The sequence below is a fragment of the Pelodiscus sinensis genome, chromosome 1 (genome assembly GCF_052426305.1).
Source record: "Pelodiscus sinensis isolate ZL-2025 chromosome 1, ASM5242630v1, whole genome shotgun sequence".
Lineage (NCBI taxonomy): Eukaryota > Metazoa > Chordata > Testudines > Trionychidae > Pelodiscus > Pelodiscus sinensis.
Genome location: NC_143052.1, coordinates 112,498,265 through 112,514,718, shown reverse-complemented (window position 1 = coordinate 112,514,718; position 16,454 = coordinate 112,498,265).

The window sequence follows — 16,454 nt, the reverse complement described above, 5'->3', positions numbered from 1 at the left end:
AGTTACTAGGTGTCTGCTATTGACCCAGACAGTCCGGTATTTTCACCTCCTGTTCGGTTAAAAAAAAATTCCGAAAATACAGGACACCTAAAATGTCCGGTATTTTCTGATTTTTTTTTTCCCCCCAGTCAGGAGGCGAAAATACTGGACACCTGGCAACCCTAGCACCCGGGCCTGGGCCTGGCCCCTGGCCTCGACACCCCCAGCTCCCTGCCCCTGGATTCTATGCTTACCTGGTTCTGCAAGGAAGCTAAGTTCTGGCTTGAACAAGAACACAAAATGGCTGCCGGCAAAAAGCCTATGACTTCCCTGGGTCTTTTTTTTTTTTTTTTTTTTTTGCAGGGGGCAAAGGGGTGTTTGGTATTTTTGGTTCGACCATCTGGCAACCCTAGGCTAGAGACACCATTCCCAGCTAATGTACCTATTTTCCATGAATTTAACCCTATAGTTATCTGAGAATTCAAGGGTTTTTTTTTTTAAGTAAAGTTTTAGTCATGGAGAAAAGGTAGACAATGTGAACCATAAATACTCCATCACCAGAAGGCAAATAAAAGGAATTTAAAATGTATTTTTTTTCTTCAAATGTCATCATTTTAAAGCGAAATTCATTTGAGGAGACTTAGCTCCAGATTTTTATTTTTTTATAATGCTTGGAGTTGTCAATATTGTTGATTAACAGGGCTGACTTTCATTTTAAACTCAGATTTATTTCCATCTCTCTGCTAATTATCACTGTGAATTCTTGACATCAGAAATGTTGACTCTTGAGAACAAAGGTATATAAACTTTACATTGACTAAAGGAACAAACCCAGGTAATTCTGGCTTTTGTTTCTGTCTCTCTTAGCTGGGTCTTGTGATATACTCATTGAAGGGTTAATTACGGGTTCTCTAAAGTTGCTAGGTAACAGTGTCTGGCACTTAGGATCAGCTAAGAAGGGATTGTTTTGATGATGCAATAATTCTGTCTAGTGTTTCATTAGTTCAGTGTCTTGCCACTCGACATGCTACTAGAGGACTGGGTGGATGGAATTCTGAAATGCATCAGAATTTTCCTGCTGTCTTGCTCATGTGTTTAGTTATTAATTAAAAGTCGATAATTTTCTGTTTTTCCTCTTGACCCCTTTCAATGTAATCACTCTAGAAACAATATTGCTTATTTGGAACTTCCTCCTATATTTTAAAGATCCATTTCCTACATAAGCACCCCATTGGAATAAGAGCTATGACCAGTTTGTGTAAAATTTAATTTGAATTGGTTTTCTTTGCCTTTGCAAACTGTTTTCATTCCCTGGCTTCTCTCATCTCTCCCAGAAGTGTCATAGCAATGCTGGCTGCAGATGAAGATGGGATTAGGTTTCTAATTAGTTTACTATCTCTGCACACAGTTGTTTACTTGTCAGCAATTGGGGAAGGGCAGCCACAGGAAACTTTACTGCTTTCTACCCCCCCCCCCCCCTATTTTTTCAGCTTGTAAATGAAGCCTAAGCCCAGAGGATCATTTGTAAAGGCAGGCTAGGCACTCTTCTTTCTTGCTTTCATGCACCTGTCAAATGATTGATAGACTAAATGATGGACTCTTCTATTTTTACCAAACCTGAAATCATCTCTGATTTAGGATGCTATCCTATAGTCACATTCACAATGCTTAGGGTTGTCACCTTTCTGATTTCTGGTAGCTGGACCTCCAACACCTTGCCTCCTCCTCCACCTCTTCCCTAAAGGCCAAGCACCCAGGACTTGCTCCTCTTGCACCCTTTTTCCTCCTTCTCCACCGCACCCCACTCCTAGTTGTCTCCCTGTGCTCTGGAACTGGGCTGGGAGTGGCAGAAGCCTGACCTCCCTGGCAGTAGGAGATAACCCCTGCTCAGTTGGGGCTGACAAGTTAATAACCCCAGCACCTCCCTGCACCTTGGAGTAACTGGACTTTTGGTGGCCACTCAGTACATCTGACCTGTTGAAAACCTGGCACCTGACAAACTTAATGGCGCACAGACACAGAAGCCAAAAATGCAATTGCCTTGGTAAAATTTGGATGGGCAGGCCTGCTGAGGGTTTGGGGCAAAGAGGGCAATTGCCCCAGGACCCAGCAATTCAAAAGGGCTAGGAACTCCCAGCTGCTACTCTTTAAATCACCACCAGAACCCCTCGTGGTACGCTCGGGGAGGCGCTGAAAGCTGCCTGAGGGAGGCTAGCCCCCCTCTCACCCTTTCCACACAAAGCCCTGCCCCTTCCTGGGGTGCAGTGGTGGGCTTTAGTCCCCCACTGGCGAGTCTGTTGGCTCTAGTGGTGGACAGGTGACAACCCTAACAACGCTTGTCTCTGAAAAGTGCCTGTGAGTTCAGTGATAGTCTGAAGGGCTTAAATGAGAAGGCCTTTGACAATAAGCATGGACATGCATTCATTCCTCAACAAATCTACTTCCTGTATATATACCCCTGTCAGACACATACAGGTCTCAATGCACATTTCTATTCATTCTCTCTCTGACTCACACGCACACATACACTCTCTCTCTCTCCCAGGAGCCTCATATTTGATGTTTTTCTTAAAGCTGCTGGAATAAAGAGACTGAGTGAGAATCTTAGCTTTCATTTTTTTAAATTAAGTTTCTAGCTATCCTAGTTGTAAAGAAAGGGTAAAAAATGCAAAGTGAGTGCACCCCACAGGATCTGCAGTGAAAAGGCAAGTGCAAAGAACTCAGAATTTTTTCTAATTCCTTGGAGGGTTTTTTTTTTTTTTTTTTTACATCTCAATCTGATTATTTTGGGAAGCACACTCTTGGAGGTTGGCAGTACTGCGCACATATAGCTACTTCTCACACATGCGCGCGCGCACACACACACACACACTTCAGCAACTGATCTTTATACTCTCTGCCACATATGTTGGCTTCCACCCACACCTCTGCTGAGATATAAATGGATATTCCCATCCTTATCTCTCTCTCGCTCTCTCACTCACTCTAGATTTCCAGGTGGCAGGAAAATCAGTTGTTCTACCATGTAGCTCCAAGAGAAGAACTTTGCTGAGTTTGGTTTTCATATACTTCTGTCATGTTTTATTCTTGGTGTCTTTCTTCTTCTCCCCTCCTCATTTGTTTCTCTCCTCAGCACTTTATTTCATTTTTGTTTTCTTAAATCACTCCTTTTTACACTGCTATTCTGCATTTTGCATTTGTTGCTCACTCCTTTCTCTTCCTGACTCTCTACTCTCCAATTCCTGGTTTACCAGGCCCCCTCACATTTTCAACACTGGAGATTGCATTTGGGAGTGTGCTATATTTTGCACTCCTTGTGGTGGAGGAGACTGTGGGGGGGGGGGGGGGAAGAGAGAGAGAGAGAGAGAGAGAGAGAGAGACACACACACACACACACACACACACACACACACACACACACACACACACACACACACACACACACACACACACACACACACACACAAACCACCCCCCCCCCCCCTCCACTACCTCACCATTCTGGCTTTAGGCTGCTATATAGGAGACTGCAAGATCAGGGATATATGAAACTAGGCCATCAAATTCTTCTGATAAAATCAGGCCTGTAGCTCTCTATATGAAGCACCAACTGAGAAACAGTGTGGGAGGAAAGTGATTAGAATAAGCATATGCTATGTGACTTTTTTACATGTGCTGACCTTACTCCTCCATGTGCACGCCAGGAACCCTGTCCGTGGAGATACCTCCCCTCTGGAAGTCTTCAGCTCTGCCTATGTCACTTTCCTTTATTTCCAAGCTGAGAAGTCAATTTTGAGGTAGTGGCTTTATCTCTTGGTCTGGCTCAAGCAGCTTTCTGAAGCTTTATCCTTTTGGAGCTGCCATTCGCTACTTTTGTGTATTTGAGCGACTCCTAGGCTATATCTACACAGCCAACGTTATTTTGAAATAAGATCTGCATCTACACAGACGGCAGTTATTTCAACATTGTCGAAATACTGTCAAGCTGGAGGACTGTCTACTCTGACTCCTGTAACCCTCATTTTATGAGGAGTAATGGAAATCAGAGAAAGAGTGCTCTGTTTTGAAATAAGTGCTGTGTAGACAGCACCAAAACTCGAAATAAGCTATGCAATTGATGTAGCTCAATTTGTGTAGCTTATTTCAAGTTAAGCCCTGCTGTATAGATGCGCCCCAAGAGAGCCTGCACCAGAGATCCCAAAAAGGAATTAAAATAATCTGGAACATTAGAGAGTGACCTTTATTTGAAAGATGTCTCCCCTCTGTATATAGGCAGATCTGCTGTGTTTAATGATACAAAGAACTTTGCTGCTGTTAGCCCTGAAGAACCAACAGCCCTATGAGAATGAGAAACATAGCTGGATTCCATTCCATCTTGTGCAGCCTCAACAGAATTGGCTACTATGCTCCATTCAGTTACATCTGTGTAAATGCAGAGACCATGTCACTGAGGGTCTAATTTGACCAGAATAATTCTATTACTTTTGATTACGAATAAGAGAGAAGGAACTCGGTTTAAGTCTGATATCCTACCCAGAGTTAGTAGGGATGGCAGTTGAAACCTACCCATCTGTTTTTTTTACTTGTAAATTGAGTACATTTGATCTAGGAGACGGTAAGCATAGAGCCTGTTGATTTCAGTTGGAATTGTGGTTGCTCGTCACCTCTGAAAGTTAAGCCAGAGGGCCCAGATCCCTTAAAGGACTTGGGCATTGCAACACACAGGATTGCAACACTAAGTTTTAGTACCTTGAAGATCACAGGACTTCCCATAGCCTGTGTTAGGAGGCCAAGCTCCCTGTGCAATGCATGGAAAGACATAGGCACCTGCGAATGGGATGCACAAAAGTCAGCACGTAGACAAGGAGCCACTTATGCTTGCCAATGGGAGATGCCAAGAAGAGGGATATGTTAAGCCCTGCCCATCTCAAGAAAATTGGTGGCTATGTCCCGGTTGCCAGGAGGCACCTATTTTTGCTTATGAGTCACAACCAGGAACCTCTCTCCGGGAGCTGGGTAGCTTCTGTGCTAGCCTAACTCCCCACAAAACAGCCCATCAGGGGAGGAAGCAGGTCTCCCTTACAACCTTTAGTCCAATGGTTAAAGCACTTACTCAGGGTGTGGGAGATTCAGGTTCAATTTCCTGCCCTGCCTGTTGAAATGAATTATAAACGGGTGCCTCAGCTCTTTGATGAATAATCACTGCTTGCTTTTATCCAAGCTAGCTAGATCAAAGCTTGGTTGCATCTAGCTTTGTGTGCTCTGTGGGATTGCTGCTTAGATGTAACCGTAGAGTCCTATTTGACAGAATCCCAGTAGTATAAGAAGTTCCCGGCTGCTACCAATAGTTATAATGGTTTCAGGACTGCATTCAGTGACAGAACTTCGTTCAGAAAAAGGATGGCACTCAGTCCTGGCTGCTGCTGTCACAGTGAGTGAGCAGCGCTCCCCATCTGTTAACACGAGGGTGCAGATGCTGTAAGTGGATAGCTCTGCTGAGCCTGGAACTTGAGCCTGGCTGCAAGATGGAAATGCTATTCGTTCATATTGGGCACAAGGTCTCTTTGGAAGGACACCTGACTGTTGCTCTGAAATGTTTAGAAACCACAGTATGGGGGTGGGTACAGGTGTGCCAGATTCCTTAGCTTGGGCTGAGTGAGTTGCTGGGCCATCACTGGCTTCACATTGGCTACTGACTATAAAAGCAGAAAAAAGTCCAGCGAAAAACAGCAAAATAAATGATAATCTAAATATGTAATTAATATCTAGCATGTATGTAGTGCGGTGCCTATTCAAAGCACTGTACAGGCAGTCCCCGGGTTACGTGGATCCGACTTATGTCGGATCCCTACTTATGAACAGGGTGACTCACCCCGCACTAGCTGCGCCCCTCCCCCCAGCAGACCGCGTCTCCCTGGTCTGCTGGGGAGGGGGCGCAGCTAGTGCGTCTCCCCCCCAGCAGACCAGGCTTTTCTCGCCGTGGAGGACGCGGGCGGCAGGACCGCCGAGACGTGCCGTGGTCCCGCCGCCCATGTCCTCTGCGGCGAGAAAAGCCGCTCCATGTCTCCCTAGTCTGCTGGGGGGGGGGGGCGCAGCTAGTGCGCCCCGCCCCCCCCCCCCCAGCAGACCAGGCTTTTCTCGCCACGGAGGACTCAGCCGCTGATCAGTTTCAGCAGCAGCTGACTTGGGGCTTCCTGGGGTAGAGCAGCTGGGGTGCTGCCGGGTTGGTCCCTGCAGCGCCGAGGTGCAGCGCTGCGGGGACCTACCCGGCAGCGCCCCAGCTGCTCTGTCCTAGGCGTCCAGATTCAGCTGCTGTTGAAACTGATCAGCGGCTGATTCCAGGAAGCCCGGGAATCAGAGCAACTCTGCCTCGGGCTTCCTGTAGTCAGCCGCTGGTCAGTTTCAGCAGCGGCTGAATCTGGATGCCAGTTCCGACTTACATACAAATTCAACTTAAGAACAAACCTACAGTCCCTATCTTGTACGTAACCCGGGGTCTGCCTGTACTAATATTAACTGATTCCTTTTAATTTGGACAATTAAAGAGAAGTAGAATTAAAGGGATTAGAGAACTTTTCAAGTAGGAGAGCCTCCATACGAGCAGATGTGAAAATTACTAACACTGCTCTATTGGAGAGGAAAAATGGGCCTAGAACATGATACAAGTCACTGCTATTTGAATACCTAATGGAAATCCATGCTACAGGACATTTTTGAGGGTTATAGTATCGTGATATTCTAAAAGAGTTTTAGCATATCCGCAGGTATACTTCCTTGAGTAAAAACTGTATGGATCATCAATCTGGTATTTCAGGGCATAGAACCCTGATTAGCTAGAAAGAAATTTCTTCTCCTAGTAGTGGTCAGTTTCAGAATCATGTGCATTACTGGGGCTTTAAACTTTCCTGTGGAGAATCCAGCCTGAGTCATTGTTAGCATAGTGTACAAGATGAACCATTATCTGTAAGCCAATATGACAGTTCTTATGGAAGAGAAAGAGCTGAGGCTGGCCCAGTATTAGCTGTGGGCAGTGTAATAGAACCTCTAAACCAGCATAGAAAACAAGGGAAGGCACAGGCACAGAATATCACTTGTGAATCGATTTATCGGCTTACACATTCTCCAGTAATAAGACCATGGGATTCTTCAGCAAAGAAGCACCATCCACCAGATTCCCAGTCACAAGACACTTACGTTTTCATCATCACTCATTGCCCACTTCTATGTATGCTGCACAAAGGGTAAACGCCACAGAGAGCATAAGAGGGAAAGCATTCTCAGTAAGCAGACCTAGATCAGTTCTTGGTGCTCTCCTGCACCTCCTGGAGAAAAATGAGCTTCATACCAGATAAGAGCAGTCTCCTCAGACCAACTTACCAGGAGTGGTTTCCCAGATTCAAAGAAAATCTGTGATTTATGGGATTGTCAGTGTCCTAGTATCCAGAGAGTCAGTTCTTCAGTTTACCAGTAGCCTATGAATTGGCTATTTTAAGTAGGCCCAATAAATGCAGGTGGCGCTGCAGAAAGAGTCAACTTTCATGAATAAAGTTGTGATTAAATAAATTAATAAAGGGAGTTAATCACTGCTATTCTTGCCATATCTCTTTGTGAAGGCAGAGAATATAAGGTCTCCTTCTCCTCTCCCATTGGGGTGTCTGATGGTTACAGTGCAAGCAGTGAAAGCTGTATGGCTTCTCTCTTATTTACTTCCCCTCACCCCTGCAAACTCTGCCAGGAAGGCAGCTGGGTCTAGCCCAGGCTTTGGCCTTTTGTTCTGTGCATTTTCCTCTTGGCATGATTCAAATCAGAGGCTTTCAGTGTTGTGCTTCCAGAATCACATGATAAAATATTTGCACAGCTGCGGGATGACTGAGACAAAGAAAGAAAGAATCCACTCTCCAATTATTTTACATTTAAAAAAAATCAGTGTTAACATGAGTGTAAGCACATGAAAGCTCTCCCTCACCCTGCTCCTAGATTGTAACAGACCATCTCTCAGCCTGCCCCCCACTCTCCTTCTCACTCTTCTGAAACATACAAAACAATCTTTTCATGCCTCCCTCAAAATTTTCCCCTACTCTCTCTATTGTTCTGGGTCCCCCCGCCCGCTCCCTCCCCCCAACATACAATTCTTCATTCTGGTCCATATTTATAGTTAGATGACCAAATCCTGAAGTCTTTATTCTGGTCTTATGTAGGCAAAAACTCCTATTAAAATAAATAGGAGATATAGCAGGTTAAATACTGCACATTACATGTTATATATAAGGAGTGGAGGGGAGAGAAATACAGCATAGTAAGAAAATCCATTAGTAAATCAAAAGTGGGGGCAGGGAAGGAGGATGGGCTGAATTATTTATAGTTATAAATTCGCTGAGCTACTGAACTTCTTTTTAAAAGCTGTCTTTAACAACAGTAAGAATTGTGTGAACAATTTAGGAAGTAACAAAGATGTTTGTAATCTAACTATGGAATGCACATAAGGAAATATTTAGAAAAATTAAATACATACAAATCACTTCATCCAGATGATATTACATGTTATAGTGCCAGTGGAATTCTAATGGATTTCAAGATGATCAACAGTCAGTTTTGAAAAATGAAGTACATGTTTGCCTGAGGCCTTCAAAAGAAAGAAGAATAAATATAATCCTAATTGTCAAAAAAAAGTAAAAACAAAACCAAACCAAACCCCAACTTCAGATCTGGTAACAACTATCTGATAAGCCTACTTCAGATCTCAGTAAATAGAAATGTATTAAAAGAAAAAAGTATTAAGAGAATAACAGCACCATGAGCAAAAAGGTACGTGTTTGTAAAAAAAAAAAAAAAAAAAAACAAGTCTTGCCACAGAATCTCTTTTTTGATAGAATTACCAAATTGGTGGGTGAAGAGGGAGGCGATATAATATAATAGCTGGATAATCTTGTTTTGATGCTTACTTTTAGGAAGACAGTAAGCACTTTAGAAATAGCTAACATAAATTTTAGTTTAGACTTTGATTCAGTATATTTAAATGATATACTGTGTGGAAAAACTCTGCACCAGCTGAGTGGAAGAATGAGAAAAGGCATATTTTTTTCATTGTAACTCTAACTTCTATGATTCCACAAAAAAAGCAGATTATATTCTGAAGTGGGTCTGCCCCACGAAAGCTCATCACCTAATAAACTATCTTGTTAGTCTTTAAAGTGCTACATGACTGCTTTTTTTGTTTTACCAAGATCAGACTAACATGGCTAGCTCTCTGTTACTTTCTATGATTCAGACAAACTTGCACATTTTCCCTTACAAATACACACACTCTCACTCTCACCCTCCTTTAGTCTGCCCACAGCCTTTCACTGATCCTCCCCTCCCCTCAGCCCGCTCTGTTATATACACCAGCCCCTTCTGTCATCTTGACCCACAATCAAGACACATCCTTACAAGTATTAAGTCCAAACTATTTTTTAAAAAGTCTTTATTGCTCTCTCTAGTCATATACTAATTCCCTACAGCTATTCCTCTCTGTGACAGATCTTCATACCTAGGAATGTGGTTTGGACATTGGATGGATGAAAGAACATTCATGTTCAAGTGCCTGATGCTGCCTAACATTAAGGATAAAAGGATGGGAAGAAAAAAATGTTGATACCCCCTAGCCCTCCTGCTGTGTGTTTGCAACTTGTGTGGTTCCAAGAATGCCCATATACTGTAGCACTTGATTTATATGTGGCTGGAGGAGTGAAGTGGGGATGTATTCTTTCTGGGCTGGCATGGATCCAATAGTCCGAGTCAATTCCAGTCCTTTAGCCATTACAGCCTTTTGCTCATAAAATCATTCTGATGAGGCAGCTGATGAGAAAGCCGCTGCCTATTAGCTGCTGTCACTTTTATACCCTCCTTGGTGAATGATGGAGCAGAGGAGGCCTCCTGATCCCATTAAACACCACCCGAGGGTCCTGTGGCTGCTAGGAGACAGCAGCAGAAGGAAACAGTCTCACAGTGTCCAGTCACATCTCTCAATCTGCCCTCCAACCCTGAATCTCTCCTTCCTTAGCTAGGGAACAGCCTTATTTGGAAAGCTTTTACATTCACAGAGGCAACAACGGGGCTTTCCCATCAGCATAGCCACAACATTCCTAGGGTGGAGAGTGGAAATCAGCATGATAAACCAAGTTTAATTTAATATACCTAGCACCTGCTTTCCTAGAACTGAGAGGGTAGTTCAGCCCCTATTGCTGTTTCTCCAACAATGAGGCAATATAATACCAGTCCCAGTATGAATTTTTGTGGTATGCGCATATCTATTAGAAACTAACCGGAGACTAACAGTTCATTTCACATGGGCAGTCTGGAGAGGTGGTAGGGAAGCCATCAAATGGCATTGGAGGCCCCAAGAATCATGGTACTGCATGAGACTTTCAACTTCTCATTTATAAAAACATTATATTTCTAGCCCCCGTGATTTTGGAGAAAAACTGGAAAACAGGGACCCTAAAGGCTCAAAAATCAGGCAAATAAAAAAATCCAAACGTTGTAGTGACACTCTCCAGCACCCCCTGGCTTGAAGTGGTTTCTGTTAGGGTTTACAGTTTGGTTCAGTGACTCACAGCACCCCCGCTATAAACATTTTTCCAGAGCCCCTGCCAACAGTCACACTTTGGAATCCTGAAACTTGTCCCCATCCAAGGAATTGCTGATTGGATGTTATAAGAGATATACAGTGAGCTCACACAATTTGACAAAAGTGAGGGGAGTGATCTTTGTCAAAGGAAAACAGTATTTTTAGTTAGAAGTGAGTAATACTGTTATGGAGTTTAGAAACCAGTTAGTAATAGAACTTTAATAAGACAATGAGATAAAAGTAATAATCTTGTAAATGAATGGTATTGATTCACCATTTATGGTTTTGCCTTCCAGAATCCAGAGAAAATTGCAGAATTGTGCTTGGTATTCAAGATTGTTTTCTGGACGATGAACAATGCCAGCTCATGTAGTCCTGATTTTTAACCCACAGGAGATGCCATAGCCGTGGTGTCTAAGCAATTCTGAAGCAGTAGCCACTATAGTGGCTATTGCTGTAGCAAACTAGCCACACTCAACTGGCCGAAGAGCCACATTTTTCAAGCCAAATAGCTACACGCAGCCGGCCAAGTGTGTTGGACACCATACCACAGCCATAGAGTATGATTTTAGAAATTGTTACTCTAGTTCACAGGGGCTGCTGTCTCAGCCTCCGCCAGCAGATGGAACTGTGAGAAGGGACAGTAACATGAGTTTAAAAACAACAAGCAGTTTTGGGTCACCTTAGAGACTAACAAATATGAACTTTCATAGGTAAATCCCACTTCATCAGGTGAGTTGGAGTGGAAATTACAGAATCCAGAGTATATATAACAGCACAGTATATATAACACTGTAGGACCAGGGTAAGTGAAGCTAATTAAGTCATGCTGTATGCATCTCATTCATAGCATATGATTTGGAAATGTGAATATCAAAGGCAGGAAAGTTGCCTTTGTATTGTGTTAACCAGTTAAGATCTTTATTCAAGCCTTAGTTGATCATTTTTGCTGTTATATATGCCTTATTCTGTAATTTCCACTCCAACTCATCTGATTAAGTGGGTTTTACCCACAAATTCTAATGACCAAGTAAATGTGTTAATTTCTAAGATGTCTCTGGACTGCTTGTTGTTTTTAAAGTTCAAGACTAACATGGGTACCCCTCTGAGACTTCATTGAGATGAGTTGTAATACTGTATTTGTGACACTTCTTAACATTTAGAACAAGTAGGAAAAACTATTTCTTATTTAAGGGTACTTTCAAAACTGTTCAATTCAGAGGGCAGTGGCAAAGGGACTATGATTAACGTGGGCTATAGATTCCTTTTAGCTGTAAAGACTGCCATAGCCTGTTCCTCTCTCTGTGTTGCTGGCAGAGACACTAGGAAAATGCTCTGGCTCTTGTGTTTTTTCGTGGTCACAAATGTTTATTCATCTATTCTTCCCTTGCTTAAGGATGCAAAGCTGTATCCCCACCTTTTAAGATGCTTGTGAGGTTATGTTTCTGCTCAGATGTTTTCCAAAGCAAGATTTCTCTGTCAGATAACAGCATTGTCGTTCCAAAGGAAATGACCAACTCTCTCAGGGATATGTCAGGTTTATCAGACCATAGAAACAGGACTTATGGGGATTTGCTAGAGCCTGGCAAAGTGCATAACTAAAGCAAAAAAAAAAAGCATTTATAGGGACATAAAAGTATTCATAATGTACAGATTGTGCTTGGAGGATGTTCTGAGGATTCTTCCGCAGTGGGGTCTGCAGTGTTTTCTGTCCTGCCATTACCTCTGTGTTACCATGCCACAAGAGACTGCATCTCTGTTGCCAGGACAACAATGACAAACAGCATCCAGGACATCATCACACCGTCTCTGTAAGACCCAGCTGAGATGCTCTGGGAAGGGCTTACACAAGGGGACGAGCATCCCAGATCCTACTTGATTTTAACAGCCTTGTGCCCCTGTCATAAATCAAAATAGGCTGTACAGAGTTTCCAAAGATAAGCCCGTGCAGAATTGGTGTTTGAGCAGAGGAGAGGAAAGAGGGAGATTTGTAGATGAGAGACTATTGCATTGTGAAAGCTCTGTCTCTCTCAGGGAGGAATTTAATTCATGAGAAGGAGGCATCTATTACAGCCCTTCTCTGCGAGTATTGATCCAGATTGCATTTGCACTATCAAAGGAAAGTGGAATTTATTATCTGTTATTAATAGCGAGAATCTGGAGTTTCTTCTTTTTCAGGATAGATGATTTCCTTTGTTACCTAGCTCTTTTAATTTGTTTCACATAAAATCCACAGGGCATTATTACCAGGTTTACATTCCTAGCCCCTGAGTCCCGCAGGAATCATATTTTAATATCAGGATTCATACTCCCTAACTTTGTGAGAGCTGCAAGATCCAAACAGCAGTGTTTTAGTGCCAGTCTTTATACTGCCGGCCAATGAGTGCAGTAGAATCAAAAACCTGGAGTGTTTGGATTCATACATCCAGTTTCTGTTCTATAAATGTTTTGTTTGAGTCTTTTGAGATCAAAGAACTTAAGCAACAAATATACCAGCTGTTGACTGGAATAAAGCAGAAAGGATTACCACTGGTCTGCAGTAGCATGATCATATAAATGTAGGGCTAGAAGGACCTCAAGAGGTCATCATATCCAGCCCCATATACTGAACCAAAACCAAGTGAATTTAGGTCATCCCTGACAGGTGTTCACCCAATCTGTTCTGAAAAGTCTCCAGTGACCTGGAATTCCCATGGAAGTCTGTGCCATTGCTTTACTAGCCTTACAATTAAAAAAGATTTTTGTAATTTCTCACCTAAATCTCCCTTGCTGTAGATTTAGCCCATTACTTCTTGCCCTTCCTTCATGGACATTGGAAACAACTGATCACTGTCTTCTTTATACTAGCCCTCAGTTTATTTAAAGCCCCTGCCGGAGCAGCCCCTATCCATGGTGAGCCAGGCTCCCTGCAAACAGCTCCTGACTAGAGCAGCTTCTGTGTGTGATGGACTAGGGTTCCTGTGGACAGAGGCTGTTCCACCTGAGCAGCCCCTGCCTATGGGGTGCATGGGTCTGCTGTGGACAAGGGCTTCTCTGGACGAGAGCAGCTCTTGTCTGCAGGGGACCCCCTGTGGGGCTGGAGCAGCCCCCAGCCCACTGCAGGCAGGGAGCTTTTCCAGCCCCTCTCAGTTACTCGTTTAACCGGAACCGGTAAGCACGACCCATTAAGGGTGATGTTTACTGGTTTCCCATTGGAGAATGGGAGACGCTTTCCCATTGGCATAGACCTGACTGCGTGAAGGGTGAGGTTGGTATAACTGTATCACTCAGGGATGTGAGTGCATGGGCCATAGGTGAACCACAGCTTTGGAAGCTAGCCACTAGCCCACCCCTTCTGCCTGGGGCCTGGCCTCTTTTGCCACCCTCCCAAACCAAAGCCCCCAGAGGTTGCTCCCAGCCCTAGGATGCCCAAGCATTTCCAATACCAGAGTGCTAAGTTTACGGCCACCCCCAACCACAGAGCACTGCTGCAGTGGCTGGGTCCCCTTCACCATCCAAGTCCAACCCACGGCTGCCCCACGTCCCCTGGGGAGCTGCTGCTGCAGCTGCATACAGGCAAGAGCCGTGCACAGGTGCTCCAGGGAGGCGGGAGCCTCATGGTCTCCTCCCTCCCTGCTTCCTGTTGTTCCAGGGACCAGGGAGGCGGGAGCTGCATGGTCTCCTCCCTCCTGCACATGATCCCCTTCCCGTCTCTGCCAGTGAGCGGGATAGTGATGGGGGTGCAGAATCTGAGAGGGAGGTTGGCTACAGGAGGGGGTGAGAGTGCAGTGTCTGGCCATGAGGGAAGGTGCAGGAGCAGGCTGGGAGTACAGCATAGTGGCGGGGGGGGGGGGGAATAGGCGAGCATAGTAGCCGGAGAGGGTTGTTAGCCGGGGTAGATGCCGGAGGAGGGGGGTTGTCAAGTTTAGCGAGCACGGGGTGCAGTTAGTTTTCCTGTAAAATCAATGGAACCTGATATTCTGCAAGAAGGACACACTGCTTTATTTAAAAAGGAAAAGAAACCAAAAAAGGCTAGTACGCTATTATGGTCTTGAAATCCTTTTGCAGTCTGCTTGGATGAGAGCTAAAGGGGTTCCCCTTCCCCCCTGCTGAATTTGGTATTTGTTCTGTTCTTTGACCAGATGGCAGCAATGGGGCATCCATAGCTGTAATCTCATTAGGACTGTTAGACTGTGGTTGCCCTGTGCTGCTGGAAGGGATTTAGGGTGACAGAAGATTCTCAAAACGTGGTTGGATATCACTGCTGAAGGGCAACTGACTGCATTCACACAAAAGGTATCACAGCCTGTACAGATCAGATTGTTTGGAAATGCACAGGTTCCAATCCACCAGAAAAGGCAGATATTAGTAGATCGACACAATTCAGTCACAGAAGGAAAATGTATGCACATAGCTTCTGTTTAATGCTAATGGGAGTCACATGTGTAAATTCCTCACACAGTGAGGGACAGAATACACCCCCTCACTGTATAAATTGCATAAATATGTGCCTGTGTGAATGTTGGCACGTGGGTATTGGTCTACTACAGTAGAAGAATAGAAATCAGAAATGAATTATTCATTCATTTGCCCATCCCACAGCAACCAGAGCAAGATGATTCCTTATACTATATTTTCTTTTGTCCTACTTCTTTTGGGCAATTATGCCAGTGAAGCAAACTTCTCAACCTCAGGAAATTTTTCTGAGTCAACTAAAAGTTCTTTTTACTCTCTTATGTCCCTTTAGTCTTAACTAAAAACTCTTGGAACATCCTAAATACCACCTCTCCTTTCTTGAGGTTCTACATCTTTCAAGTATTTGGAGATGGTCAAGTCTCAGTGGCAGGAGAGATTATTCATATCTGTGTTGCAATGCTAATAGCGGTTCCAGTCCTTCAATGGACTTTGCATCGGCAGACTTTCTGCACCCACAGACAATCTAATACTGAAGTCAGTGGTGAGACTCTGCATGAGCACAGGAATCACTTCTTTGCAGGATCAAAGAGTTGGTGGTCAGTTTCAAGTGGAGTGCCCCAAAGATCAGTTCTAGGGCCGGTTTTGCTCAACATCTTTATTAATGATCTGGATGGGGATGGCATGCACCCTCAGCAGGTTTGTGGATGAAACTAAGCCAGGGGGAGAAACTAAGCCAGTAGATACATTGGAGGGCAGGGATCAGGTCCAGAGTGACCTAGACAAATTGGAGGATTGGGCCAAAAGAAATCTGATGAAGTTCAACAAGGACAAGTGCAGAGTCTTGCACTTGGGACGGAAGAATCCCAAGCACTGTTACAAGCAGGGAACCAACGGGCTAAGCAGCAGTTCAGCAGAAAAGGACTTGGGGTTTACATTGGATTAGAAGCTGAATACGAGTCAACAGTGTGCCCTTGTAGCCAAGAAGGCTAATGGCATATTAGGGTGCATTAGGAGGAGCATTTCCAGCAGATCTAGAGAAGTGGCTATTCCCCTTTATTTGGCACTGGTGAGGCCACATCTGAAGTATTGCATCTAATTCTGGGGTCCCCAATACAGAAAGGATATAGTCCAGCAGAGGGCAATGAAAATGACTAGGGGGCTGGAGCACATGACTTATGAGGAGAGGCTGAGGGATTTGGGCTTGTTTAGTTTGCAGAAGAGAAGAGTGAGGGGGGATTTGATAGCATCCTTTAACTTCCTGAAGGGAGGTTCCAAAGAGGATGGAGAGAGGCTGTTCTCAGTAGTGACAGGTGGCATAACAAGGAGCAATGGTCTCAAGTTGCAATGGGGGAAGTCTAGGTTGGATATTAGGAAAAAACTGTTTCACTAGGAGGGTAGTGCAGCACTGGAATGGGTTGCCTATAGAAGTGGTGGAATCTCCATCCCTAGAGGTTTTTAAGTCCCAGCTTGA